The sequence below is a fragment of the Lissotriton vulgaris genome, chromosome 4_1 (assembly GCF_964263255.1).
Source record: "Lissotriton vulgaris chromosome 4_1, aLisVul1.2, whole genome shotgun sequence".
NCBI classification, from domain to species: Eukaryota; Metazoa; Chordata; class Amphibia; order Caudata; family Salamandridae; genus Lissotriton; species Lissotriton vulgaris.
In genome coordinates this window covers 966915366-966938977 of record NC_141691.1, presented here as the reverse complement: position 1 = coordinate 966938977, position 23612 = coordinate 966915366, and the positions used below count along the sequence as shown (strand labels likewise).

At 41.4% G+C, this 23612-nt stretch overlaps 1 protein-coding gene across 5 annotated transcripts in view; it reads right to left on the bottom strand.

The window, feature by feature from the left end:
• Positions 1 to 23612, bottom strand: part of ZNF516 (zinc finger protein 516) — a 324879-nt gene that overhangs the window by 199420 nt on the left and 101847 nt on the right. For all 5 annotated transcript variants that reach the window (XM_086965230.1, XM_086965231.1, XM_086965229.1 and 2 more), the window contains exon 2: positions 2142 to 2309. The gene's annotated coding sequence lies outside the window, so the exon portion shown is untranslated. The remainder of the gene's footprint in view (positions 1 to 2141; positions 2310 to 23612) is intronic.

Genomic DNA, 23612 nt, shown 5'->3' with positions numbered 1-23612 from the left:
AAACCACACTATACCATGCAATGAACAGTGCATGTGCTCTCTAGGAGACTTAGCCTACAAATGGACAGAACTGAATCAATTGTTGGACATACAGGTGGACGAGAATACATTTTTGTTACCCAACAAGCTTTCTGAGAACATTAAATAAGAATGAGAAATTACGGGAAACTAGGTTTAAAAAGACTGAAAGTTCCAGGAGGGTATCCTCTACTGTTGAGGATTCTGGTGAGATACTACTATTCAAGTATAAAATAAATAATTATGGATATATTTTGCAAGACATATCATAATGAAAAGGTGACTTCAATTTGAGGAAATGAATACTACTGTTTGTCAATTTCTCAAAAGTAATCTATACAGGTTTGTGTTCATAGCTGAGATTAAAACTGCAATTTAGCTTCTAAAGAATGGAAAAATCACTAAGTGATAATGACTTCACTTCTGAAAAAAGAGTTTTCAGGCAGTTATTGGTACTATTTACCTACATGTTGAAGAATCAAATCATGTTGTTTAGTATTTGCACTGGATTAACCTCTCTGTAACCACAAGGGGACAATAGGTATTTGCTGGAGAAATAATACAATGGTGACCCCCCTGGTGTTCACCTACCACTTCTGTGGTGAATGCAGTGCATAACTTTAAACCTCCGCAAGGCACATGCTTGTCACCACACATCTCGAGATCTACAAGCAGTTTGGGAACTGGGACAAATTTTGATTAAGTTGTGCAGTCTTCATAATTTTGATCAGATCACATACTCGTGGCTGTTAAGCGGATACATGATCACAATATATTCTAAAAAAGAATGTTCTCTAAAAACTACAAAGGGCCTTACGTATTACATCAGGTTGTCACTGGTGGAGAGTGAGGGCAACAAAAGCTCATGAACTTCATGTAAATAATATATATAGTGGTTGCCACTTCAAGCATACTTGGGTCTTAAAATATTAATACTGACTCCAAATGTTTGGATGTATATTCCCTTGAATTTCTTACAAGCGCTGTCCTTCCAGCAGTCCGTTCCAATGGACAAAAGGCAACATTCACTTCCAACTCTGGACTGGATCTGGATAAAGCAAGCAGCCTCTACTCACCACACCGTAGGTGAGGGCATCCATTTTACACCCTGAAGAAGGCAGATCAAAGCCTGGCTGCTTGGAATTGTTTGTATTCTAAGCATAGACCTGGAGTTAAGTCAGGCGTGCTCTTTGAGTACTTCTGACTACTCCTGGAATCAAGGAGTAAGGCAGAAATACAATAGAAAGTCACTACTACTCGATGAAACATCTGTGCATCCGGCACTCATCTTGACTTTCTACTTGTGTAAAACAATGCAAAACTGACTGAGGTCACGATATTCCTAATGCTGGTGAAATGACTTCGGATTCTGGAGAACAACTGCAGCAGATGCACAGACTTATTTTGCTTACATCTTGGGGGCTGCATGCTTCAACAACGTTATTCCACTACTTGAGAAATTAACAGCAGCATTTTGTTCCAGCACCTTTTTCTACAATTTTGAATATTGCAGTGGCAAACAGAATATGATCATTTTATGTAATTTAACTTGACACGTAAGTCACAACAGAAAAAAAAGCAATGTAAAAAGCAGCATAGCATTACATTAATAATTGTCAGTTCAGTGAACACGGTGTACCTCAGCTCACAATAAACAAGCAAAATCTACTTTACAAAAAATCGTGACAACCGCCTGAATCTGCTTTGCAACTCTGGGTGCTCAATGGAAGCTTTCGCGCCCTTTTTTAGGTTTTGTTTCATTTTTCTGAGCATATTCCATTTGCTCAAAGGGCTGCAAACGTACAAACTGAGGCTCCGTGTCAGAAATTACCGCTGCTCATCCATTCCGGCAGCGCCAGCCTTCTGGACAGCATACCCAGGGAAAAGGCAATTACTGGCTCGCAGAAAATAGAGTTATTTGTCCAGATTCAGCACTGTCAACCTGTACTTTGCAAGTGACCCAGTTCAGTTATCACTAATATATATGTACCTCGAAGGGCTGCACGATGCATTGCTAGCCAAAACATATGCGGTATAAATCAACGTAGCTTTAAAGAGCATTTTCTGACAGGTTCATTATGCAACGACATTATAATCCTGACGTCTTGCGGTTTCGAACTTACCTGCTTTTGCTTTTAATGACCTGATGCATTGCATCAAGATCTGCTTTTCAACAAACAGTGCTGCGTCATCTTCCAAAATGCATGGGACCCTCGCTCTATATTTCCTGGTTATTTCCACAAACGTCAAGATCGGAGGAGGGCAAAGGTCAGAGTCCAGCCATCTTTATCCTGCAAAATAAAACAGTGTACGTCAGAATGCGTGCCATACACAGGACCGCGTTCAGCAGGGTCACTCGATGCTGTTTCCGCAGTGCACCGGCCTCAGAAATCATGTGTGGGGTATTTCATGCTCTGACTAGTAAATTAAATAGATCTGCAGCTAACATAGTACAGATAGGAATTAATGTAAGCACTTCCGGGCGCACACAGGAAACAACGAACCAAAGACAAACTTTGCGTGGCTTATCACAGATTGGCACCAACGAAAACAATCAATACGATTACGGTCTACTATACTGCGCGCACTACTAGGGAACCCTATTACACGCAATGTAAAAAAAAATGTACAAAATTATGGTGCGAAATTAGTATTAGTCCAGTATAAATGTAGCCGCAAAGCTTGGGGCTGGTTCTGTCTTTGATATAAATGTTCTTTGAAGAGGCATGTCAAAAAATGCAATCCCAAATCCCAAATCTACCGGTGCCTAACAAGATGTAGTTTTTCAAGGTTCTGCAGGATAATCACTAGAAAAGGCACCATACACCTTATCAGATGTAGTTTTCTAGGTCCCAAAATAGAGCTTAACACAAAAGCATTGGCAAAGGCCGTCGGTTTGACTCTCGCACTCCAACGTTGACCATAGGTTTGACTCTTGCACTCCAGCGTTGACAAACAAGCATTGGCAAAGTCAACTGGTATTACCTTGCCAGTAGTGATTGTTTTTTATTGCAAGAAGAAGTAGTAGAAATGAAAACAACATGCTGCAGCTTGAACAGGGCGATAACATGCTCACAATAAATTTAGTACATTAAAAGAAATAATGGTGGCATGCAGTTTTAATAGAACTGAAGGTGTGCTTCTTAGGCAGAAGCAGTACTTGGAAAAAATATGCAACTACCATATAGTTTGTATGCACATCATAGAAAAATAGGATTGACTTTGAATTATGTAAACCAAAGACATAATGTAAACTCAGAAAAATGTCTATATTTTTTTTTTAAAGGATAAGGAATTACCAGTAAATATAATTGACATTGTAGGGTACTGGTCACCAGCCTTGGCACTGTCATTTCTCTTTAGGCAATGGAAAGGTAAAACATTTTGGCTGTAGCTGTGTGAACAAGACGCTTAATGGCAAAATACATGGGGGTGGAGGTCTTAGATCAGGACAAGAGGAACACTATCATTGCAAATGTTTCCAGCACTTTAAGATGTGAACCAATGGAGATCCTGAAAAATAAAACACTAGGCTGATTAAGAGACAAACTAGGTCCAAACGTAACCTGGAGGTCAGTCTTCTGAAAACTGAACAGACAGCACATACTCGACTGGGGAGCAGAGGCAAAGGCTATCCTGCTTGGTGCTGGAGGTGACAACCTTCCCCAATTTCTCTTGCACTCCAGAGCTTTAGGTAAGAACTCATAATCTTCAGTTAATCTTGGAAGTCTTTGGTTCAACCATGGCTTAAATCAAATTCTTGAGATGTAATTCACCTGAAATGAACGCGAAGCATGGCTTTGTACAACCCTCACTTGGTTTCTTTTGAACTAAGGGCCTCCTCACGTTGTCGGTCAGAAAGGCTCAGAATGGTATTCGGATTTTCCAAACCCGTGTAAGAACCCATATTTCCGATCGACTCGGAAACATTTACGACCAATTATGATGGAAGGTAACCTTTTGGTCATTCCGAATTGGTTCCAACCGGCATTCGGAGAATCCTAGTGGGTCGGAGCCGAATCGTACATCTCTATCGACCGTGTTTCCGACCAATGTATTACAATGTTGGATTTGGTCAGCCTTTCCGAATCGGTTAGTCCGACATGGAACTGCTGTGAGAAACTGACTTTGGGGGCCCATAGCAGGTCCACTTACCCTGAGGCCTCCAGTTGAGGCCCATAGGGATAACCATGGGTCCCCTCTTTAAAACCATGCACATTGTGGCAGGCACCATGAGGTGCTTGCAACAGGGTGCACGATTTTCTGCAACCACCTCTTTTGTCAATGGGAGCCTGTGTTGACAGTCGGAACACAGGTTCCCATTGATGGGAGACTTGCCGAACGGTTTTAGGAACCCTCGTAATCGGTCGGTCGGAACTGATACCGACAAGGAGTCGGATTGCTTTCCAACCGACATCATAATGAGGCCATTAGTACCAACATAAATGTCTGTTTTTTGCAATCAACAAGTTACTTTTTTCGTTCATTTACCGTTTCTTCTTACTTTTTTCCCCATGACCCATTCTGAATAATTTTCCTGGTTTGTAATAATGTGCAACTTATCTTTTCACATTTTGATATCTGTTATTTGTCTGGTGCACCAAAAGATTGCTGATTCACAGGGTATTTAATTAAAACGAAACTACTGGACTGACTGGGCTTATTCCAGAGAAGCTCAAACTATGGTTGACAGTTTAAAGGTCGGGTTGTGAAAAGCAAACAAGATCAAAGGCATGTGGCAAAGCAAGTCAGATGGATAGTAAAACTTCAGTTAATGGTAGAAAACCATCTGAAGCCAGCAATACAGTCGACCCAGGAAAACTTCCACAGAAACTAGTGGAGATAAACTAGCAAAACAATGGTTGACACTGAATATGGATGATATTAGTTCATACACAAACTAAAAACCATAAAATGGCCTTCCATTCACTTTTTTTCTGGTTGCTAATGATCGATAAGTACCCAAGCGTCGGTGTTTTTTCAATGTGGTAACTGCTCACTATTAGAGGTGGCTGAACTCTGCAGCCTTTTCATTTGCATAATTCCATGAAATTTCAAGAAAATGATGCGTAATTACTTGAAATACAAAACTGTCATTTGGCTCCACATTTTAACATGCATCCCTGTACCTATTTTGGGTACAAAAACGCATTTGGTGCTAAAAAGAAAAGCTCCAAACTCCCATGTAATGAAAACCGAGCTGCTCAAATTCTAATAGTTAGCGTTGCTCTTGGGCACCATGTCCTTTACTTAATTTACACAACATGGTGTAATAGCATTATTTTGTAAATTTTGCATAACAAGAGTAAGTGAAATTCTGCAAGCTTACACAGTCATAACAGAAATTTCACCTGGGCCTATTCTCTACGTGGCCATGCTAAGAACATCATAGGCCCAGAAAGACCAGGATCCGGATAGGAACTTTAGGAATCCTTGGTTCTAAAAGCATTATCTGGCCAATGAAGAAACTTGTATATACCTGTACATAGATTGCACTGTATATCTTGCTATTCACTGAGCACCTTTCACCGAAAGTCACTTTTATTTGACAGTCACTACAAGCATTGAATAATATCTAAGAATGAATACAATTCAGATACCAAATGTTTGAAAGCCTTTAATACAATTGATCGAATACATGATTTAAAGCTCTTGAGTGTTCAGTGATTTATTCCTCTAATTGATGGACTTGTATCAGAGAGTTCTTGTTTCTGTTCTCATTAATTGAATGTTTTTACAAGTAATTGGTCCGACCCAACAGAACCGTTTTTTGTTTAAACCATGCTAAGAACAAAGCAGAGATAAAAGCTGTAAGCACTACAAACCTGGGAATACTGACTGCATCAAATATACCTCCACATGTATTCTGTAATTCACAAGAACCTCAAACATGAATTCAGCACAATTTGAAGAGTAAAAATGATTTGCCTTTAACTCAATACACCTTGGATCATAAGGTAGATGTAGAGCGGTCATACTGTTAGGTGTTTGATGACATCTCATGACTATTCTATTCACTTTCAACAAATATTTTACTCACCTAAGATTTACACACTTTTCGTTTATGAGTTGTTTATTTGTTAGTGAAGGTGTTCCTCAACTGCTCACCGTACAGCATTTTAAACAAATGGGTTCTTCAACTAATACAATTAGATCAATTCTAAGTGATGCATTCACAGTCAAGGCAACTGCAATATACATTTCTTTTCTGGCTGTGCCATTAGCTTTTTGTGCTTCTTTTTTACGACTATGCTCGGGGCAAGCAAAACAATCTACTTAAAGTTTGTGTAAAGCTACATTATCTATGCAACAGAATACATTTTTGATGCATTTGTAATTGATGTGCAGATGGTGTGAGGTTAGCCAAGGCATTGTGAATGATGGCTTCACATCAAGATGGCATGCTTCATTTTCATGTTTGCAATTCTGTTTTGGCATGTCACACTTTAAATTCACAACGGTTGAACTTGTGAGGGTCTTGGGGGGATTGCTTGCCTTGCGCAAAGGTCCACGGCCACGGATGCAAATAGAGAGCAACTAAGGGTAAAGAAGGATGAGGAAGAGCTGAAGTCTGCGTGCAGAAACCATGGAGAAAGATACACGAAATCGAAGAAGAGACCGTGACGGCTGGTACCGGGAAGCAGCAGAGGGGCGGGGAGGGGGAAGAGGTGTAGAAAGGTTGGGGCATGTTCTCCACTCAGGCTGTGATGCAGCCTGCATAGAGAACATGCAAAAGGCCTATGAATGTTTGACCAGCCTGAGAGGGCCGGTCAAACATTCATGCACATTTACATAGTGCCCACCACTCCTCCCCCTGCTCTGAGAGCAGATCAGACCTGCCGCAGCAGGAACAAATAAAATAATAATAACGTTGAGTTATTATCATTTTATTTTTCCAGTGGGGCGACGCTCCTCCGCCTTAGCATAGGAGCAGCCACTGAGAAGGGGGACCATTGAAGAAAGGAAAGGGGGGTTGGTAGGATGGACAGGCAGAAGGCCAAATGCAAACATTTCTTTTGAAACTAAGTTTGAGAATAACAACCAATAATGGGTATCTAAACGTGAAGGGAGACATAAGATTTGCCAACAACTGAAAATGCTGGGAATAACAGGGTAAAAAAAACACAATAGTGGAGAACTACCAGAGCAAGGAGCAGAAGAGAGAGTATTTCCATCCTCAGGCAAGCATTAGTAACAGCACAAGGATCAGCAATGATATGAGGGTACGTGACTCAAGTGTTTGAAAAATAAATAGCCCAGATACCACCACTTGGGGTCTATGGCAATTATCACATCATTTGTGAGAAGCCATGGCAGTGTTAGTTACCTTGTAATAGAAACACAAGTACCTAGTTTGAAAACCACAATTAATACGCCTGTCTACTTTGTATCATCTGGAGCATTCACGGTCATATTTTATAGAAAAGCATGCTATTTGTAACCATGTTTGCGTTTACAGTGAATCCTGTTAACTCGTTATTTCTTATGTAAATCTTATTTTGCTTTGTATCTGCAGTATTTTTAGGTCTTCATTTTAACACCCACATTATGTCTTGCCATGTTGGGTTCCCAAGAGGAATCATCTTTCACCACTTGTCTTTAAATGTGGATTGTGGCCCTCTGATGGCTCTTCTACACGTTCTGAATCTGGGCTTTCGCTCATATCTTTTATTTCTGTTTTTGGTGCCTCTAGCAACGTTGACTAGGGCTGCTTTTGATACAATAAGAAAAAGAATTCAAATGTCAACAGCTTCAAAACTGTTTTCATTCAAACTCCTCGACAACGTTTATCAAGAGTAACAAAGTTACCTTCATCTTTGTACACAAACACAAGAGGCCTGGGGGTCACATCTGATGCTGCGGTGAGCCTCTGCAGCAAGGCTGTATAGAAAGGTCTCTTAATGGACATGTTGTGGCACTTTTGCTTCTTATCAATCGCTGGCCTCATTTTACCAACTCTATTTTGCTCTGGCGCCAAGGACACAATGCACTATTTTCAAAAAGTTCAGAATTGTTAGGCTGGCTTGATCAACCGGCATAGGAAGCGAGACTCTTTAGATATAATTCTAAGGAAATGTTACTGGTCGTAGGCTGAAAGCATCAATTTCTATATGTTTTTTTGCTCAGTTCAGAAGAGCCTTTGGGATAGAATAAACTTATTATTATGCATTATGTACTTTATCTAACTCTATTTTCCAAACTGTGTAATTGATTCTAGGTTTCCAGTCCACCTTTCACTACAGCTTCCTACTGAACTTAAATTGTACAGTCATTTTTTCCTTGGCCATGGCCACTGTAACATGGAGTGGGGATGAAGGGGTACTAGCATGGTATTCAGGTAGCATATTCCTGATCCCATCCACACCCCCAGAATAGCTCATTTCTCAGGGGACCCAGAACTTAAGGACCAACTTGAAATCCCACAGTAAACTCCACACTCAGTATTAGGATTATCAGTAGTATCTGCAGCTAGAGGGAGAGGAGGCAGCAAAATGTTTTTCCAGCCAACTTGCAAAGCGCTCTTTAATGTTGTAAAATGTTCTACTGCATGTCAACCACACCAACATCTGTACGACAATAGTGTTTCAGCGTGTGAAAAGTTCAGTGAAGGTCTTTTGAAGCATCGCTGGATAGCCAGCAAGTAAATTTCTAACTTCTCTACGAAAAGTATGTCTGTGACTTCCATTCAAACCATTCAAGTCTGCCAAACTCCTAAAATAATTTACAAAAATGTAAATAGCAAATCTCTCGGTGATTGCGAAAGTTTTATGAGGGGTTAGGCCAAGTTAATTAGTAGGACAAACACAGAAGAGTCTACTGACTTGAACTATGATGTCACTTGGCATCAATTCCATGGCAATGTGCAAGTTATCTGCTGAACACATCCTGCATAAGTGCAATCAATCTGAGGCACAACACATCATTCAGCCTACTTTACCCCTTTTGAAAACAAAAACAAACCATCAAATTACTACTCTGAAGCACTGTTGAGAGACACCGTTTGATGACTGGCAAGAAAGAAAGGTAAAACAACGAATTTCGACATCATCTAAAAACAGTGACTTAAGAGACTAACCATAGGTAACAGACCAATTTCTAATGGTCCCTCATTACTCATCCTTTCAAATATTGATTATTCAAATAATCTGTATACTGGACTGTTCTCTCAACCATGAGAGGACTTCAGAGAATTCGGAACTCCGAGGCAAAATTACTTTTACATATAAAGACATACACACACATCTCCCCTGCCTTGAAGGCCATTTACCGGTTACCGGTCACAAGTAAATCTTCATTTAAACTATTGTGTAACACTCATGAAAGAATATATGATAAAGGTCATGAATTCCTTCAGGTGAAAATAAACAAACGCTCACAACCTAGGAACCAGACAAGCAACATCATTTATCATTCCACATTCCAAAAAGAAATCAGTTAGAGGACAACTTTCTCCGTACAGGCTACCAAATTATGGAATTACCTCCTAGCAAACATAAGAGCCACTGATGATCATCTGGAACTTAGAAGAATGCAACTTGTCAAAATCTTATGCAAGGACCCAATCAATCTTAGTTACCAGCAGATCTTCCTCTCAATCAATCAATATATAATGTATTCGAATTTAGAAATGAAATCATAAAAGTCAGGCGCAATGTGATACACTACATACATAGCAACATCAACACAAATTACAGTTTGGCTTGCTTTGAAACACGAGCAAGATAGCATGATGAAAAATAGCATACTGTAGGGGTAGTTAAAAACTGTAAAAACAGTAAAGCAGGTCTTGCTTGATTAAAGTTCATAGACATTCGAAGTGGACGTATACATTTATAACCCAAATAGCTATATCTAGGGCAAATCATAACTATATGCAAAGTGTCACTAATAAAAACATTATCGCATTCACACCAGGGCAACATCAAATCCTTATAACAGTCATAATTAGAGGGCAGAAGCCGCGGCAATAAATTCAGCCCAAAAAAAGTAAATAATAGTCAATGGTAATGGGCCATGTCCAAAGTAAGATAAGATTCAGGCCACTTACAGTTTTCACCATGATCACAGAACGTACTGAATGCTTATTCAATGCTATTGCCTCTTGTTCTGCTGCCATCTTATCTCGAAGTGCCTTTGTAACCCATCTGTGGTCAGTTTTGACAATACAACTTAAATCAATGTAAAGTTTAGGTATCCCTGAAGTGTTCATATTAGATAAGAGGTAGGTCATCCAAGGGATCTGTGATGAGTTGTCCAGATTCATGTAATCTTGTACAAGCAATCTGTTAAGTCCTAAACCGAGAGCCAAAGCAGCAGAAGAAATAGACTAATATAATTGATAACATAATCTATGCCCAACTCTTCTTGAACAACCTCAGAAGATGTACTTTGTGGGACCCCTAACAGCCCATTGAGGTATTTATTTTCAGCTATTTGAATTGGGACAACAGGCCATATTCCCAAATACCACGACCATGGCTGACTATCGGGATGCATTTATCCTTAAATATATCCAGAACTGTCATTATATGGGTATGACTTAACCAACAAGAAAAGTCTTCTAGACTGTACACTGCCCTGTTGAAAGCCATTACGTTATAATTTATTAGTGAGTGACAGTTAAGACAAGAATCCAATTGAATACCCCAAAAACGAAACTTGTCAACCTGGCTCATATGGTGACCTTCTACTGCAATTTCATAGTTTTAGTCTTGGACACGTCAAACTTCCTCACATGTGGTCTGCAAAAATTAGTGGACACATCAAGGCTATTCATAAAATCAATATAAACATCTAAAAGTCCCTGTAACCCCCCTGGCAGTCCATGCAATTAATACGGTATCTTCTGCATAAAGCAGAGAAGGGGTTGGGCGACCTCCAGCTCTAGGAACATCAATGGGGAGATCCGTCAAGACTGATTCCAATTAATTAATATATTTAAAAAAATTAAAAATGGCACAAATATGCAGCCCTGGCGGATGTCACGCTTCAATTTAAAGCGCAGTGTGCATTCACCATAAGGGCCATATCTAACAGATGATGAAAAGTCCTAGTGCAAATCACACAAAAAGTGGACGAGTGCGGGCTCTATGCCCACCTGAGCCATCATGGACCACCATTAAAGATAATAGGGTCACCCAGTAACCCTCAGAACCTGGGTTTGTGTGCAAGTGAAAAAACAATGGTTCTGTTGGGAATCACGTGTAATCTATTAAGCTTACTTAATACCTTATTAAGTCCGCTTAATAGATTACACTTGATTCCCAACAGAACCATCGTTTTTTCACTTCCATCATGGACCACAGCTTACAGCTAGCAACTTTTTCAAAAGCTGAACTTAGGTCCATGACGGCCAGAAGGATTATCCTCAATAAAGATTCAGGCTTTGCTCAATAGTGCCTTGGCCTAAACCCATATTGCAGAACAGACAAAATGATGTGCTATTCTGCCCAAATTAAAAGCCACTCCAACAGGACCCGTCCTATAATTTTAACCTCCAAATCAATAAGAGATATGGGCCTGTAGCAAGCTGGATCTGATCTATTTCCCTTTTTAAAAATTGGGAATATGACCAACTGACACCAAGTCAGTGGAGGGGAGCCTCTAGAAGCTGCATTTAAGTGCAGGGATATTAAAGGGGCCCACAGGTATTTAAAAAGTTCACCAGGCACTCAATCTGGCCCAGGAGCCTTGTTGGACGGAAGACAAAAGATCACTAAAATCACTCCGGCCAGTTGAAATACAATTATGTGATCCTCCTTTCTATCAACTGAGGCAGTCACCTATTCCTTTTGATTATAAATGGCCTTACAATGCTTGAGCCAACCTTTGCTGTGTGATGGTTGCCCCCTGATTAGAAAGTTGGTGTCTTTTAAACAAGGGAAGATTTACCACTCTCCAAAAGGCAGCGCTATCATGCTGAGCTTTAGTGGCGAGTAGATTATCCCAGTTCTCCTCTTTCAGCTGGATCTTACGCTCCTCAAAAATCGAGCGGTAGGCCAGCCTGGCTCTCTTGACCTTATTCCGACATGGAGGCATTTCATGCAGGATTTTCAACAGATCTTCATGTGCTCGCAAGCCGTTTTTGTCGAACCACTTGGTAGAATGAGGAGAGAATGGGGCTCCTGGTTTCCAAAGAGCAGATTTAATAAATCGACAAATATATGAAAAAGACAGCATAATAATTTGAGCCGTAGCCTCATCACTAAGACAAATAGAGAAATCAGTTGAGCAAGAAATAACCAAAGTGGAAATAAAATCCAATGGGACAAATTATGCCCACCACTCCCTTCGACCCTGGTCAGTGGGTAATTCTGGTTCCTTGCAAAAGTGGGTCACACCAATAGGTTTTTTATCCCATAGAAAGGGGGTCAAAGAGCTAAAAATAAACAAGATACAAAAATATAATCTATAGTTGGCTGATTCCCATCCCCTTAAACGTAGGTATCCTCTCAATGGAGCCCTCTGGTCTTGGGTCCAACAAATTAGCCACATTATACTCCGCAATTAGACTATTAATGGTACAACTTTGCTGCGTATGTCTAAGGTGCGCCTGGTCAGTAAATTGATTCACATTCTCCGATATGCCATTCTCTTGAAAAGAAAAACAAGGGTGCAAATTAAAATCCCCTAAAAACACAATCATAGTAAATAAAGACTCTGAACGAAAAAAACACATTTATAAAAACTCTTGGACTAGAGATGGCATCTGATTCATTCCAGGTAACAGCTGTATTATAAAAATGTACAACCAGCATTCTGTATTTATTTGGAAAGGTCATGAGGGTACCAAGAAGATTCATCGAATTGGGCTTGATAGGTTCAACTTTACAGTTAAGGCCTACATTGACAGGTGTAACAAGGCCTCCACTAGTACGGCCATTGGGGGACAAATTGTCTGGTAAGGTATATGTAACAAAGCCATCCAAGCGTAAGCATCCCTTGGCATCCTGCATCTCCAGCAGATATATGACATCCAAAGTGGCCAACGTTCTGATTCAAGGAACATCGGATAACTTGTCCAGGACCCCTGCTATATTACAACTAAGAACCCTTAAATCCGTGGGCCTACTGAGCATCATATGCTTATCCAAGTCCGCATTTCAGATTCTGGGCGCCATCCCTGAAACGGTTCGGTTATATATTTTCTTCTCGTTTCTTCTTGTTGCATCTTTGCGGTTTCAGTAGTAGGTTTTCCGGACTTCTAGAGGATCTGATCCCACCAGAGATGGTCAGTTTCTGTGCCAGATAGCTGGGTGCCTTGTGATGCAAGGCTTTATGTGTCATACATGCTATTTTCAAATTAATACTGGCTTCCAAAGTTAGCCAATTCAAGGATTTTAGGTCTGGGGAGATGTGGGTCTTGCATTATGGGGGCTTGGGCGGGTGGAGCGATTAGGAGGAATTCGGTTTTAGGGCATTCAATTTGAGATGGTGTTCTGCCAGCCATATCTGGGTATTCCCCAGCGTTGTGTTAACCGATTTGATGTTGTCTAGGGTATGGATCTTAAGGTATAGTTGTGTGTCATCAGCGTACATGTGATATTGCACGTTAGACGCGCGTGGAATTTTGGGGAGTGGTTCCAAGAAAAGATTGAACAATGTCGGGGATAGTGAGGACCCTTGGGGACCCCCAAAGTTACTGGGACGGGTTTGGACAGGGAGTTGTTGACCTTGAATTGTTGTGGCTGGTTTTGGAGGAATGAGGTAACCCAATTTAGCACTGATAATCCAATTCTGTGTTTCAGAAGATCTATCAGGTTCTCATGTTCGACCTTTTTAAAGGCTGAGGAGAGGTCTAGCAGGATGAGTAGGCAGGTTCCATTCTGATCAAGGATTTGTAGCGCATCGTCAATTATATGTGTCATGGCTGATTCAGCGCTGTGACCTGCTCGGAAACCTGAAGTATTTGTTAAGAAGGTCAAAGTGAACAATATGCCGTGTCAGCTAGAGGTGTACACATTTTTCCAATAGTTTGGCCACTGTAGGAATATTGGAAATAGGGCGATAGTTGTTTAGGTCCGTAGGGTCAGCCGTGGGTTTCTATAGAATGGGGGATATCTGTCCGGCTTTGAGGGTGTCCGGGATACAACCTTTTTGTCGTGAGCTGTTTATGATCTTGGTCCAGAGAGGTAGAAGCAGTGGAGTTAAGTCTTTAACAGCGTTTGCAGGGAGAGGATCGGTGAAGTGATTGGCAGGAATCAGGGCACTAAGCATTTTGCATATAGCTTCTTCACTGTAAGTAGTAAAGGATGACCAAGCTGCTTCATTTTTAGGTCAAACTTTGATGGGATTTGGTGTGGCACAATTTGAAGTGATTGGTAGGTTATCATATGAGGTCCAGAGTGTAAGATTAGATCATTGAGGAGGTCCTTCTTGATGCTGTGAGTCTTCTGAGTACAGAAGGCAGCAAATTCTTCACAATTGGGGTGCGGGCAAGCTATGCCTTGCGGACATTGAGGTGCAACCTTAGATTGGGTTTTGATTAATTCAAAACGTTTTTTGGGACAATTTTTTGCTTGTTCTAGTTGGTAGCTGAAGAAGTCTGCTTTAGTGTGCTTGATCTTTCTGTATATGCATTCCTCTTCTTCCTTATAATCTTGATGTGATTGGCGGATGGAACTGATCTCCATGTGCGTTCAGAAGTTCTGAGAGATCGTCTGTCCTCGTTGAGTATTCCATTGTTCCAGGGCTGAGAATCTTTTATGGAGACACTTTTTAGTTGAAGGGGGGCTACCTCATTTATTATCGAGTTAATGGAATTGAGGTAGTGATTGGTGAGATCATGGACTTCGGAAGTCCCTGCAGGGGGCAGAAGTAGGTTGTAGCTGGAAGATGGTAATGTGCTAGGGTTGATTTTTTTCAGGCCTCTTTTTCCATACTTTTGGTCTTGTGGATTGAACCGAGATAAGTTTCACTATTTCCTTGATAAAGAAGATGATAATATGATGGTCTGACCAGTCGCAAGGTTGGATCGACTCTAACTGAATGGAATCTCTTTTAGAGATTATTATATCCAGGATTGAACCTGTATCGTGTGTAGAGCTATAACAAATTTGGGTTAGGTCTAGGTCATCGAGGAAGTTTTTGAGACTATTGACCACTGCATCATTGTGATCGTTCCAGTGGAGATTGAAGTCTCCAAGGAATATTTGGGTATTTTGACGACTGGTGTTAGATGAGGCCTTGTCCATGAAGTGTTCGGTGAAGGCGAGGTTGTCACCTGGTGGATGATAGATGGTGTGTAAAGAGCATAATGGCTTGCCATTAATGGTGATGTCGAGGCATATGTATTCGCAAGCAGGGAATAGAGGGGATATGGATCTGTTTACTGAGATATTGCTACGGTGTATACAGGCAATACCTCCCCCTGTCTTATCAATTCTGTCCAGTCTCATGATGTGGTAGTTTGGGGGTACTAGTATGTCAATGATTGGTGTGGAGGATTCCTTTAGCTACGTTTCGGTTAACAACATCAGGTCCTGGTGGCCGGAAGCCCTCGGAAATGCACCCATCCCGACAGACCACGCACGGAACCTTGGCGTCATCCTGGACTCTTCACTCTCAATGAACAGACAAGTCAGCGCCGTATCCTCTTCCTGCTTTAACATTCTTCGCATGCTCAGAAAAACATTTCGCTGGATCCCCTCCGAAACAAGGAAAACAGTCACCCACGCTCTAGTCACGAGCCGACTGGACTACGGAAACACCCTCTACGCAGGCACCACCGCTAAACTCCAGAAGAAACTACAACGAATCCAAAACGCCTCAGCCCGGCTCATATTAGACATCCCACGCAACGAACACATCTCTGGTCACCTTAAAGACCTCCACTGGCTACCAGTCAATAAGAGGATTACTTTCCGACTGCTTACCCACGCACACAAATCACTCTACGACATCGGACCAGATTGCCTCAACTCTCGACTGTCCTTCTACACCCCCTCCCGCCAACTTCGCTCTTCCAGCCAAGCCTTCGCCACTGTTCCTCGCATCAACAAGTCCACCATGGGAGGCAGATCCTTCTCATACCTGGCTGCCAAAACATGGAACTCCCTCCCCGCTTACCTTCGCCTCACCCAGAATCACCTAGCTTTCAGAAAGCAGCTTAAAACGTGGATATTTGACAAATAATCCTCCTCCCCTTCCTAAGCGCCTTGAAACCCTCTGGGTGTGTAGTGCGCTATATAAATGTTTTGACTTGACTTGACTGTATAAGGGTCACCTCTATTGTCATCCTTGCCAGACATACCCATAGTACACTTCTAGATAGAACCCCTGAGGGTACCTTTCGAGTATATAAGCACTACATCTTCCCTGGGCAAGCCACAGGAGAAAAAGATTTTCATGCTGACACGAGACGCTGACGTTCCTGCAGGCAGACCCTACAGCACGCAGTGGTCTGACATCCCTCGCTGGGTGTTGTTCTTGAGACCAAGACATGGTCTTTCGCTCTCCCACATCAGGTAATGGGATTGGCTTTATCCTAAGGGGATTCTTTGCTTTCCACATACATACATGTTAGGTACACTCACGTACATCTAGTTAGGGTTTGCATCGTAGGAGTACACTTTATTACTGTCACGTATCCATATGCCTGCATCTATACATTGTATTAGCATTATGCTCGAATTTTACTCTGCTGGTACTCATAATCGTATATATCTGTTTCTGTCTAATGGTTGTTGCAGCACACGTATTTTACACTACAATGATGCTGGTTCAATAAATGCTTATTGAAAACGTCCCCACCATTTATTCTGTATATCTCTCTGAGACAAAGTGAGTACGAGTGACTGAGCGAAAAGTACCGCACTATTTCAAGGATCCCTGAGGGGTCATTGTAGTGGTGTTCGATAGTTGCCTGAAGCTATTCGCTCCTAGGTAAGACTGGCCGTTAGTGGAACTGTAAGCTAGCTGGGCTAACAGACTAACATATCCTTTAAAGGTGTCTAAAATAAGTCTAGACACGAATCCCTCAGTTTATGTTTTCCAAAAAAGCGGATCCTATATCCTATATAGATTTGTAGGAACTGCATGAAAAAGTATTGTCAGGGCAGTCTGGGGGCTCTAGTCATCGCCCCCACCTAGCTCCAAACTCCATCAAGGGTTTGTGTGTCCCTTAATAGCCAGTCGATCTTCATCTTATGTACGCTCTAATTTAATGTAAAATAAAAGTACTAATACACACACTAATACTCTTTTTCAATATCACCTACTCAAGACGGCAGGAAATCTATCAAGGTTCCTACCCAATATATTCCATAATCTCTGCAATAAACACAATGTCCATTAGACCAAGCATCCCCACTATGCTCTGTTCCCCTTATTTAACTCCAAACAGCATGTCCTTAGTCAACTCTTACACAAAACTGCATATCCTCTAGCTTACTTGTACTTACGTGAAAGCACCGTCTCTGCCCATACCCTAACCCCTTTACCCTGACAAACAGGTAATCATTGGGCTACAATCTATCAATATTCTAACTTTTTCCTACCCTAGCTATCCACTCCGTCACTTGTTGGCACAAACTAACATAACTGCCATCCACCACCAGCAATGCATCAAACTCCATCTGATCCCAGCACTTCCTTCTGAGCACACAAGAATAAACGCACCAACTAAAAACATTTTTTTACTGGGTTTCCGGTGGAGTATGCTACTCGCTGGCAAGCACTTCAACACCTTGTCAGGGGCAGTAAGCTTCATATTAAATGCATTTACAACACAATACAATGTTTTGGGTCTCAAACATGGGCAATGTACGTTAAAGTCTTCATCGAAATTAAATTCCAAAGCAGAAAAAAGCAGACACATAAAACATCGACTTCTCAAACAAATATCGTCTGTCGATTTTTTTTTTATATATGTTTGGAATGTATACATTTATATAATAGTATAGCCACTGAAAATGTACAGCCTATCAGTGCTGGCACAAATTCAATGAAACAAAAAAAAGTCCACTGCTCATCAAAGCAGGCCATGGCCTGGTACCTAATTATTGGAATCGTCAAATCTATTTCCTCTGCTTCCATGCACATGGCAGGGCCGTTAATACAGACCAGAGATGGCGTCAGAGCCAGCTCTATGGCTCCAATGTGTGGGAGAAGGCGAAGTTTGTCTGCAGCTGCTCTGCACATGAAGAAAGAAAAAAAATACTTCCCCGCCATATCTGCTCACTTGCAGGCCCTCGTGCGTTTGGACGGAAACTGAAAACTCTTTAGCGACTACATTAATTTCCATTTCTATTTTCTCTCCGTTTTTCCTTTTTCCTCCTTCAGTTGTTGCATTTTAAACGCATAACGGCCACACCGGGTTCTAGATTTACATTTCTGACAGGCTAAAGAGAGGGAATGGAGCACAAAGTTGAACCAATAGCACGAAAACATCTTTCTTGTTGCTGCCCAGTGGTAAATTATGCACACTTGTGTGCAACCGGAGCCAATGAATTTCGCTCACGAGCTGAGACTACTGTTACTAACGCTCACTCCCCGCCCCTCCCCCACGCTCGTATAAATCCTCACTCAGCTTGTTGGATTTGCTCAGCCGAAATGTGAACAGATGTGCAAGGTATTGCTAAGGAAACCCGCGAGCCATTCGGGAACAGTGCAGGAGTCCGCGGCCGAGCACGGCACGACGCTTTATATACATACACAGAGCGCAGGTACCGAAGGCCTGGCAGGGCCGGGTGCCCGAGTATCCTGTCAGGGGAATTCAGACCGGAACCCGTGAGCGTGTTGTATGTGACTGGGGTACAGACGCTATGAAAATGTTATGATGCGATTACCTCTTCTTGAGCAATATTATGGTATGTGTCGGCGCCTCCAGCATGTAGTTAAGTAGTAAACAAGTAAGTTAGATATGACACAAGCAGCAAAAGGGATAAAAATGGAACGGGGTTCTTAGCACTTCAAAATTTCTCATTTCCATGCTGTGCGTGTAGCTCTTTGCATTGTGGTACTTGTAGGTCTGAATGATGACGTCACAAAAAGAAGACAAGTAGTCCAGAGTGGATGATGGCAAAATAAGATTAAAAGTACCAGAGTGCTAAGAAAAAAATGCATGTGTAATGCAATAGGTCTCGCATTTGCGAGAGCTTTAGCTATTGGCATTGTAAACGGCAATGCCTTTTATTTATCTGTTTTGCTCATTAACACATACATTAAATGCATTGTCATTTGCAATGCCAATAGCTCAAACTCTTGTAAATGCGACACCTATTCAAAGAATGAGCCGCCATTGTGCAATGCTGTTCAAAAAGTGAAAGCATGCATGGTTCGCTGAATGTTGCAGCAAAGCATGTTGTGCCTGCAGTAGGAGAAACTCATTAAAGAAAATAGTGCTTACAGACTCAAAAAAACATATACTGTGTAACAAGAGAAGACAAAGGGCCAGTCCTTATGGGAGGTTAAAAAAGAAGACAAGCCAGTACTAATGAGAGACGAACAAGCCGATTAACGAATCAGAAGCCAGCATTTACAAGAGCAATGACGCAAGCCAATGGCAAATATGGGCGGATAGGGGGCTGGGCTTCAATTCCATGCCGCAGAGCTGCACATGCACTGCCCAGGCTCGACCTAAAAATGGATGCCACAAGATACTCGCAAATGGAAGTGGGGTGATGGAGAGTACTGCCCTCCCGGTGAAACAATGCTAAAACAATGATAATGTCTAGGCTGCTGGCTTTGGGGCCTGGGCCTGATTCTGGCCTTGGCACTTGTCCAACAATAATGTGACTCTAGGAAAACCACATGCTCTCTCTCTGCCTACTAAAACATAAATATGTGAAGTGCAGTTGCACATTGTGGAATGTAATTCTGCAGTTCAAAAGATATAAATCCACACTTGATGGACATGAGCGTGTATCATCTTCCAGTATGCCCATGATGCATAGCACTCCACGGAGCCCAATCTATGTCCAAATGTTATAAATATATACATACAATACTTCATGAGAGTTGGCAACGGTCACCATCCTTTCCCAAGAGCTCTTGCACTCTTCGTTGCATGATGAGAATAAAAGCAAGAAAATCTGGTGGCATTTCAAAGCAACAACTCCCATAACACATCACCAGAAATATAAGTGGAGCAAGGGCAGATACACTGGTGAGCACACAAGGGAACAACTGTAAAGAATTCCGCTTGCAGCCTTGGTGTAAAGATTTTAATAATCCCTTTTCATCACTGTCTTTTCATACTTCTCAGAATGTATGTGGTCAACACACCTATTTCACGCCTTTGCTGCACCACTAAATTCCATAGGCAGCTTGGTAACAGCCATCAACCACACTATCATCAACCATTCAAGAGCACCTGCTGCAGGAATACGTTTGTCATCTTAGTAACACACTGGGTAAACAAAGTGTCAACTTTTTGCCGTGAAAAAACATTAAATACCCTTACTTCCTGATATAATACAAACATTAGCAGTACAAAGACGCATATTAAAACAGTCAAGTATGTGAATTTCATAAGCATTGTCTGTGTTCGTAGTTCACTCTATATTTGTTAGCAACATACACATTTATATAAATGAAATCACAGGCAGAGTTCATTGCACAAAGAAAATAAAGAATAAAAACACAATTAGAGTTACCCTCTTCCCTTTGAAACAATGTGGCAAGTAAAAACTTCCCATCTTTGGATGCCAGCAAGATTCTCAATACATTTGGTGACATAAGTATCCTGTAACACCAGACTGGAAAGATTACAGCGATTGAGTGAAGTGAAACTATGGAATACAGTCCCTAGTTTGCATGGAGAAAGGAGGCTACATTATTGGCTGAAAGGTCCAAGATTTAGTTTTTGAAAGTATTTTTTCCATGTTCGAATGTTCATCTATCTCTAAATACAGTTTTTCCTTCGTTGATGTCGATGTGTTTCGACTCAAATCATTTTTTGTGTTCCCTCAGGTCAAGAACATTGATGTTATGACTCTTGATAATATTGTTGTTTGCATTAAATAAGTCCAATAGTGGTATTTTGTCTTTATTTTGGGTCTCTCTGGTCCAACCCACTGTCAAACCCCATTCTTGTGTACACGTTTTGGAAGAAACACCAGGGGAACATTTTCTTGTACAGACAATATTTGCATAAACTTTGTGTTCAGTTTACAGGCCTGGCCTTATCATGAACAAGATGCTAGAGTATTTGTGTGCTACCGTCATAACCAATTACTTGACCTCTTTGTGCCTTCGCATGAGCAGACCTTTGTCTGTGATTATGGGTTTCCCCGACGGAGGGTCTTGATCATCTGACAAACAATGTGCATTCCAGCACCACTCAAAGGCTGTAGGTCTGGTCCTTTGCTGTGACAGGGTTCTTGGTCCACCAAGTATTCTCTCTACGCTCTGGTTTTTGGAATAATAAGTCAGTCCAGTGCAGCTTTAAATATAGATGCACTCATAAACCAACTTACCTCATTTCTCCTACGGCTCACTGCTGTAGGTTACTGCCTTTCAAAGGCCAACCTATTTTGTAGGAGAGAGAATTAAATTATGTCTTTTGATGCTGTGCTACTCTGTACAATTTTGACTGCGCCTGTTTCACTCTTACACAGCAATGCAGAGTTTTGACCTTGGTTTGGTCTGGAGTCGTCTTCCTAACCAGCACTGCATTTATAAGCTTACTCAACAATAACAATTCATAATTTCACAGAAAAGCCACACATATTGCTTTTTTTGTTTCAGCCAATTTGATAACACAGCCATCTACCACCACCTCCGGCCATGTCTACAAAATATGAAAATTGACAGTCTTAGGAGGTCCCCTTTGCAGCCCTTTTACATGATTTATCTTACTGCTGTCTTAATCACACTGCAGTGACAAATAATAGAGATACACTGGCAATCAACCGGAAAATGACTGTACCAATGTGAAGGGAAATTAAACACTTTTTATATTTTGTAATCTATCTTCAGCTTCTGCACCAACGTTTCCGCAAACCACATACCCCACACCTTTCCAAGTGAGGGACGCATAAAAAACGCCAAATCACTTACACCTCGCAGCTGTACTTAGTGTACGGCACAAGCATTACCTATGAGTGACAGCTTCTTCTGTATACAACAGGTTACGGTAGCAGAAATGTTCCATTTTAAAGAGGAATGGCAATGTTTAGGGTAGCTACATGTGGTTTTTACCCTGCTGCACACGAGGTGAGGGCAATGGTATGTTTCCACAATTAGAGCCTTATTTGCTCCATCATAAGTATGGCTCCTGGTTTTATAGTACTTTCTTTTTGTTGTCATTTCCGTCTGTATTTAATCATATTTATTTTTTGCTCATTTTATCTGTTTTTTTCCATATTTATTTTGGATTTTGTGAAGAAAAAAATGAAGTTGGATCTGGTATATTTCCACATTTAACCGATAAACAAGCAATCATGCTTGAATGCCTGCCGAGTTTAAGTGATATGAAGACCTGCAGAAGATAACTCAATGCGCTTCTAAATATATGCAAATTTCATTATCAACCTTGTGCATATCTACTGCTGTTGAAGCCTCTTTACTAAACTATTTCTTTTTTAACCCCTTACCTACCAATCCGCAGAGCTATTGGCCTAGCAGTCTTGGTAGAGTATTTAGAATCACTGAAAAAAGCAACCCGGTTTCCGTTTTTACCCACATTTTAAAATAAATACAGACAAGCAAATACATGATTTTCTTTCTGTATTTATGCCTAAAAATCAGTAAATAAAAATCCGAAAACAGTGAGCCTTAATCATAAGTAATGTCTATGAGGGGCAATGCTCTTTTTAAAGAAACACACGTTTAACTAAATCTTGCCGAGAAGCTTCCAGTTTTACTACCGGTGCCAAGTTATAATGTTATTGTCCACACTGTCCCGAATGAAATGTTCTTTACAACAACGCATCGAAGCACAGAGCAAAGGCAGGAACACATGTTGCTGTAAGCCCCGCTATCGTCTCCTGTAACAGATCTCAAGGTCACATTCCAGTCCCTTCCCTCTCCTCAGCGACGCTCAGAGAAGTCTGCGAAGCGCTGCCTCCCGAGGGATCCGCCTCTAAATGCCCCTCACAGTGGTTCCTCGTTAGCACCACGGAGCAGCGGACACGCCGCTATGTCGGAGTGGGGTTTGCACCAAAATGAAAACGATCTTTTTCCGGAAACGCATTTTCTGTCATTTTTGAATGATGGGACTTGGGTGCCGTGCTGCAATGAGTGTGAATCACTGGCAGGAGGTGTGGGTGGGCAGTAGGGTATACTACTACGAGATCTATACATTTTCCAAACAGATGCACCAAAGACCAAAAAGAAGAGCGCGCCCCTTTTTCAAAGATCAGCGTTTCCCTAGTTAAATGCTGCACATGTAACAGACAGAAACAAGTGTGGCGCACCTTGCTATATATGTACATAACTAGACTGACAAGTTCCAACCTTTGCTCAGTGGTCATCCGTGGCCTTCTTTTGGGAGCTTCAAATGCAGCGTTTCGACCTAATGGCCCGCGTTGGGCTTTTTGGCCACCAAGTTCCTCTGATCATTCCATTTCTAAATCTGACTGTATGTCATTTACTATAACACTGGCCTCATTGCCAGCAACTGTGCGGGATTATGGTATAAGTTGCTGGAA